Source organism: Chrysemys picta, chromosome 2, assembly GCF_011386835.1.
Source record: "Chrysemys picta bellii isolate R12L10 chromosome 2, ASM1138683v2, whole genome shotgun sequence".
Lineage (NCBI taxonomy): Eukaryota > Metazoa > Chordata > Testudines > Emydidae > Chrysemys > Chrysemys picta.
In genome coordinates, this window is record NC_088792.1 from 176,616,510 (window position 1) to 176,623,790 (window position 7,281).

Consider the following 7,281-nt stretch of genomic DNA (forward strand, 5'->3'; position numbering starts at 1 on the left):
ACGAGTCCTATGGTCTGGATCCAGGTGGATCCAACAATGCCAATCTCCACACACACAAACACACCTTACATGGTGGTCTGCCCTATTATAGGACCTAGGGCTTGTCATAAATATTCATTTGAATGCCCAGCCTCCCTTGACCCCGTCTAATAACCTCACTCTAATAATGTTGGGATGGCTTTTATCCTACAGGTTAGTATATTAATGATTTTAACTTATTACCATATACATCAATTTGTTCCCAAAGCAAGTCTGTGGTTAAGCAGCTGCCAACTGTCCATCTTAAAATATCCAAACTTAGTATCAGTTCAAGGTCCCTCTGGTTACCCGGTATTATTATGTACAAAATGCCCCCTTAAGCATGCTATTCCAAGTTGCCCCAAACTCAGGGAAACTGTCAGGCCATTTTTCTATGCTAAAGGTCATAGGTCTCAAACCTTTATGCTAATTTATGCCACATGCTAATGGCTTAAGCTAATATTTTACAGGCCTGTAGGTTCCTTGTATTACTGCTAAGTAAAATAAAAGGCTAAATCTACTTTTATGGGATACTAAGCACTGGAAAAGGTTACCTAGGGAGGTTGTGGAATCTCTCTCTTTGGAGGTTTTTAAGAACAGGTGAGACAAAAACCTGTCAGGAATGGTGTAGGTATACTTCTTCCTTAGGAGGATGGACTAGATGATCTCTTGAGGTTCTTTCCAGCTTTACATTTCTATGATTAAAAATTGACAAGAAGCTAGAATAATTTTAAAACATTAAATGCCACAATTTTTGAAATGTATCCTCATTTAAACATCTTGTCCAATTAACCTCAGATTTTTCCAAAATATTCTCTTCTGAGTAGGGGCTATCTTTGAGAAGCTATGTGGTAAAATAATAATTTTTTGAGAAAATTAGAAGGGAGTTAAAATCATAGTTATAATGCAAACATTTCTCATAATGTATTTGCAGCTGTGACTTGTAAGCTCTTTCAACTACCTGTGGGAATGAAAGCACTTAAAAGGACAAAAATGGTGACATTACAAAAAGGCTGAATGGAATTTACTGTAGAGAAGGTTGGAGAATTCTTTTTTCCAAAGGTAAATCAGAAAATCAGAGTGAATCAAATTCTGTCCTTCCATCCTGTACAACCACATTTCTAAACAAATGTGGGTCTATCATTATGGTATTATTTGGTTGCCTTTATAAAATACGCATCCTACATATCAATATAATATATAAATATTTTTCTGGTGATATCTTAAATTTAAGTTTATATATTTAAATTAAATGTTATTTGTGGGATCACTCATGGTCTCACCTAACCCTATAGGCTGCTCTGGCCTTGCTGTGACTACAGTTTGCTTTGTTCATAGACTGTTGGAAGGGTCCTAGGATAACACATAATTTTGTGTGGGTTCTGATGCTACAGATACATTTTGAGAGGCAACTGTGGTGTCTAGAATTCTTAACTGAATTAGCTACTGACACATTTGCAGAAATCAGGGGTGTCACACACTACCTCCAGGATGTGGAGGGATGATAGATTAGTGACGTTCATTGAGCTCTTCAAATGAAAGTTGCTGTATAGGGTGAAATATTATTATAAGAATTCATAAGGGATAGAATTTTTCAAAAACATGTACATGATTTAGCTCAAGTCCTAGTGAAAGACCCTGGATCTTTTGCACCTAAGTCACTTAGACACCTTTGAAAAATCCCATCCAGGGAAAAGGTTTCAACACCCCCTTAGCATTTTTTTGTTTGGAATAGTTACAGAGCTATTTCTCCAACATATATTTGCGGGGAAAAAAGACATTGCAAGTATACAGTAAGGTCAAAACCTGCTATGCAAGCTTATGTAAGCAGTGCTATTAACAAGGAAAACAGGATTACATTCTTGCACAAATAAGGAGCTTGCTTCAACACCCATTGAAGTCAATGGAAACACTTCCAAAATGAGAAGGATTTAGCCAAGATATCATGGTCCTTCCATGTATGCTAACATCAAAATACCAAGAAATATATAAAATAAACAGCCTTCTCTCTTTGATTGCTATCAGATTAACAAAACAATAAAACCAACTCCATAATATAAAGCTCAGTGGGACTTGAACCCAGGGTTGCATGGCTTCCAGGTAATTAAAATTCCCACACTGCTGTTTATCAGCAGCTGTAATGGGGGGGGGAGGGGTTCCCTGTGATCCACAATCTGCAGTAATTGAATGCCACAGGAAGTTCTGCCTTGAGTCATCTGACTGACGGTGGTTTTAGCAATCCTTGATTGGCTCCTTGGCCCTATATAAGCCCATGGAGCATGCCAAGAAGCATCCAGACAACAATATGGGTTCCTAGCTTGTTGTTATGCTTGCCCTGCTCCTGAGTTTCTGAATTCTGGCACCGACCTGAATTCTGACTCCCAATTGACCCCTAGAACTCCAACACAGACCCGGATACCTGATATTGACCCGTGGCCTGATTCCTGACTGTTTCTGGCTTTGACTGTGGCTTGACCTTCAACTTGACTCTTGACCCTGGTAAGGCTCTGACCCCTGATTTCAGTTCTGGATCCCAAGCTCCTGCCCCAGTCCTGCGTGCCTTTGCCCAGGATCCTGACATGACTATTGAGAGTAGTTTAATATGTATCTCCCGGTCACTACCTTTTCCCAGTAGGACATAATAATAGGAATAGCAAGGTTGTCGCTCTTTCAGACTACTTTTCCCTGAAGAGGGCTAGAACTGGAAGAAAACTGCTATTAGTATTGTTTTAGGTGTGCTTTTTCTACTGATTTTGTCAGTCAACTAAATAACTTATGTGAATGCACTTTTCAGTATTATCTATGGTAGTCCTGTGCTTATATTTGTCTATAAATAGTTTCTTAGTGTAACTTGTGCACAAAAATAGTTTTGAGATTTTTCTTGTAAAGAAAAATCTCCAGATAGGAGCTATAATAGTAATGTTTCACAAATAAAAGGCAGTTGACTTGAGGTTTCCATTCCTGGAATAAACCAGTAATTTACCTCAGACTCCAAAGGGAAATGTATTGTTAATGGAAAAAATTGTCTTCATCCTCTATTTCTGTTTAACACAGCCTTTTGCTGCCATTTATGAACACATAAAAATCTAATACACTACAGATTAGAAGGTAAACAACGAAACAGCACCAAGGAATCCAGATGTTCATCAGTATAGCGGCTATTGTGAAAGGCCACTAAGGAACTTCATCCATTCTGTTCTCTGAAAGGTTTCTAGTCAAAATATTTTTAAGAAGACTCATCATCAGATTTTATTGTATTTTATAAAACATTTTTCTCTCAAACAATGTGAGCCTAACATTCCACTGGCATACGATGACACAGTTCCACTGAAGTAGCACCCACTGATGCCAGTGGTGAATTTAGTCCTATGTCATTGCACAAACACACACAAAAAGATCAATCAGATTGCAGTGATAGATGGAGTCTTAAAATTCTATTGGCCTTAGTCCAGAAAGGTATATAGTAGTCAATTTTGAATTTCTCCAACATTTTTAAAGATAAATTTGGGTTTGGGGACGGTACATGTTGTTCATATATTTTTAAGAAAACCTAACAGGCACCAGCATTTAAGGCAGAATTTAAAGGACTACATTTTTACTTAAGAAACCTTTCTTGGCCATGTATGGGCAAGATACATTCAAACTTAAATTCATATTCAGCTTGTAGTCTTATGAATGTAGTCGGACTACTCATAGAGTAGACCATCCTCAGCATGAATAGGAATGGCAGAATCTGGTGGCCTATTTTGTCTCAGTTAAGTGAGTATTCACAAATTTACACAGTGAAAAAGCGTTTGACTTATGAAATGTCAATAGCAAATCCACATCTATTCCCAAAAGCTGTGGAATGAAAAGCATTGCTGCGTCTGCATTAGTTTCTATTTCTGCTACATTTCCATTTTGTAAAGGTATTGGACAAATTCACTGGAGCCATGTTTGTTACTGAGAACGCTTGTTTGGACTTGCAAAAACTCAGACAAGGTGTTTACTAAGACAAAAATGGTAATTTTTTGTCTGTTAATAATTGTTTTGTCGTAGTAGTAATAATAAGTTGAAGTGGAAGTGCAAACTTTGAGTATAGAGAAGACATACATTTTTGCTGGTTTTGCAAATGACCAAAACCTCTTTTTGCAGAGCTGTGCTTACAGTTAAAATAATTGATCAGTCATTTCCAGAAATTTCACATTTTTGATCTGCATATCCATTTCCTTAAAGGCTCAAAAGGAGACATTGACATAAAGGGAGTGGGATGTTGAGCAGTATAGCTACTTTAGACCTAAAAGGGAGATCTTAGGCATCTCAAGACAAGATCCTCAAAGAGATCTAGGTGCCTAATTCCCATAAATTTCAATGGAAGTAGGTGCTTAAATTCCTTTGGGGATCTGGACCTTGGTTCCCAGATCATTCAGTTTCTCTTACAAATGGAGAAAGTTGGAATCTAGGACTCAGAGGAGCAGTTTCCTCATGTACTCAAGGGGGAGATCTGAGGATAGCTGAAACCAGTTACTAACAGCAGATAATGAGGCAAGCCAGAAGATAACTGCTACGCTTGGGAGAAAGAGTCACCAAATTTATTTACTTTGTTTGGGATTTTGTATGTGTATTGGGAACCTTGTCTTTGAAGAAAGTAGCCTAAAGGGCTGATGACTTTTTTGAAGAGACTATACTGGATGCTGGCCCTATTAAAGTAAAAGGACCCCTTTCCCCAAAGGAGGTCTCCTCCCTCTCCCAAATAGATTGTCTCTTGGTGTTGTTCAAAGACTATTTACCACAATGCCGGGTAATGTAAGTATAGGCATCCTAAATTCAAATAATAGTACCTAGAGGGGTAACCATATATGAAGCTTTTTTTAAATCTTCCTCTAGTTCTAATTTTTAATTTGTTACTTATCTCACACTTCTCTTCTGGCTCTTCAGGCATTTACAAAATCACAGTTGTGTCAAATGAATTTTCAGTTGTAAGGCCAATTAGGGATCCAGAACTCTTTTTTTTTGTGTGTGCAAAAGGAATATAGGATTGGGATCCAAATGTAGGAGTCAATTGTGTAATTTGAGGGGATGAAAAGGAGATTTTTAAAGGTATGCACTCAATGGAATGCCTATAGTGTTACCCGAGGTATGAGGAAATGAGTATGGTACGGTTGTTGTAGAACTTCATGCAAAAGTAAATTACTCCATACTTTCAAACAAAAAATGTGGTTTTAAAAAAGTTCAGGTTTAAAGTGTGTTCTAATGGAATCCAGATAACACCCAAATAGCGATGTGACTTTCTTTACAAAAAATCTACATTTTTATTTTTTAAAAGTAGGTAGTGTGGAGAGGGACAGTTATGGGGTCCACCAAGTTCCTCTCTGATATATATTTCATCATTTATTTTCACCTTCCTCCCCACCATACACTCTTGCTGGAGCATTGCATACTCTCCATATCAGGCTAAGTAGACCTTTCTATGCCCTCTGTCTCCAGTCCCCATTTCATGTTCTTCCTCTATCCCCTGAATCTCTTGTTCCCTCCATCATCTTCTGCTGTGACCTTCTTTAGGTACTAATCTTGGACACCATTTGCATGACTTTCTGTGCTGCATAAGTAGATGTGGGCAGAAGAGGGCCTAATTTTGTTCTCTGTAAGGGAGTGGAGCACACAGCCTTGACCCAACAAAGCACTTATGCTCATGCTTAACTTAAAGCATGAGAACAGTCTCACTGAAGTCAGTGTAAACAGATGAAGAACGACTAGATTCTGTGACCTACCACAGAATTAAGTTCAGTTCTTTGACTGTCATTTGTTTTCCATTTGCAGAATTGTCAAGTTCTGTTTAGGATCACATACGTGAATGCTCTTCCAACACTAAGACAGACACAGGAAAAACCCCATCAGGTTAGTTTTCCAATGCAGGATATAGACTCCAGAAAAGTGATCTATCAGAAATTAAGCAGCATTCAGGAATGCTATCTTATTTGTATTTAATAGTGACAATTTTAAACGTAGTTTCAAAACCACTTTGGCACCTTTCTATGATAAAACCAGATAAAATATTGTTACTGTTTTTGATGACAAAAATACTTTTTTTTTCTTATAAAGAATTATTGGTCATTTGAGGAGGTGTGAGAACACTATACTTGATTAATATGCCTTCCTTAAACTTACTGCCTCTTATCAGTTTACTATTGACTAAAATATCACAAATCTGCCAAGCTATTGCTATTTTAATTTATAAGAGACCCAGTTTCTAATGATATCAGTTTTTAAGACATGAACATCAAGCTCTCTAACCTTTACATCTGAATATATTTTATTAATCGGGCTATAACATGCCCTTTTGTTACAGTCAACCCAACCCAAGTACTAAAAGATTCCATTTTCCTTTATTTTTGCCTTGTTTTAATCAATTTGAAAGACATGAGAGAAGATGCACTTTCCAGAAGTTTCTTCTCTCAGTTTTTGATATTTGTATGTGATAACTTCACAATGTTGGGCCACATTCAGTCTTCAGATACATACCTGCGGCTCCCTTTGACCTCATGGGAGGCTTGTGGGTATATATTTGAGGACAAAAATTGTCTTTTATGGCTAGAAACTTTTTCAGGCTGAATTGTCATTTCAGGTGGTGACTGTACTGAGGCAAACATGATACAATTAAGAGGGGGATGCCAGGTAAAATTCATTGTGCCAGATCCTTATTGAAGTATATTTACACCAGCTGAGGATATGATCCATTATGGGATGTTCATACCAAATATCTAGCCCAGTTTGATGATATCCCTCGAACCAAGGTAGATCCATGCCATGCTTCTTTTTGTAATTCAGCTAAATTGCATTCTTCATGTGTAAATTTCCTTTGAAAGTATATATGTGATACTAAATCATTAATTGCGCTACTGTGAATTATTTTATGGTTCTATATATTAATAAATAGAAAATGGTTTTATGGAATCAAATATCTAATATAAAGAACCTTGCATTTTAAGATAATATAATACCAAATTGAATTCTGACATTCTGTTATTTTAAGTCTATACAATAACTGATTATATACTCCTTATTTTAAAATGACTTTATATAGAATTATTTATCTTTAAAATGTGCTTATTATAGATCACTGAGATGCACATTTTCTGCCAAGAACCTCGTGTTAGTAACCACTAGTCAAGTTATGGGCTGAGCAAATGTGTAGAGATTCTAAGAGTAAAAAAATTGGTCACAACCCTCGGTTTTGTTTTTGTTTGTTTTTGTCCTTTAAACAGTGCTGGATGAAATGCCAGA

General features: G+C 36.9%; 1 long non-coding RNA gene across 1 annotated transcript; it reads left to right on the top strand.

Annotated features, from left to right (window-relative positions):
* Positions 1-2,326: 2,326 nt before the first annotated feature.
* LOC135981141 (uncharacterized) lies at positions 2,327-6,785 on the top strand. Its single transcript, XR_010598103.1, has 3 exons — positions 2,327-2,517; positions 5,818-5,895; positions 6,623-6,785. It is a non-coding gene; the product is annotated as an uncharacterized LOC135981141 (long non-coding RNA).
* Positions 6,786-7,281: the final 496 nt, after the last annotated feature.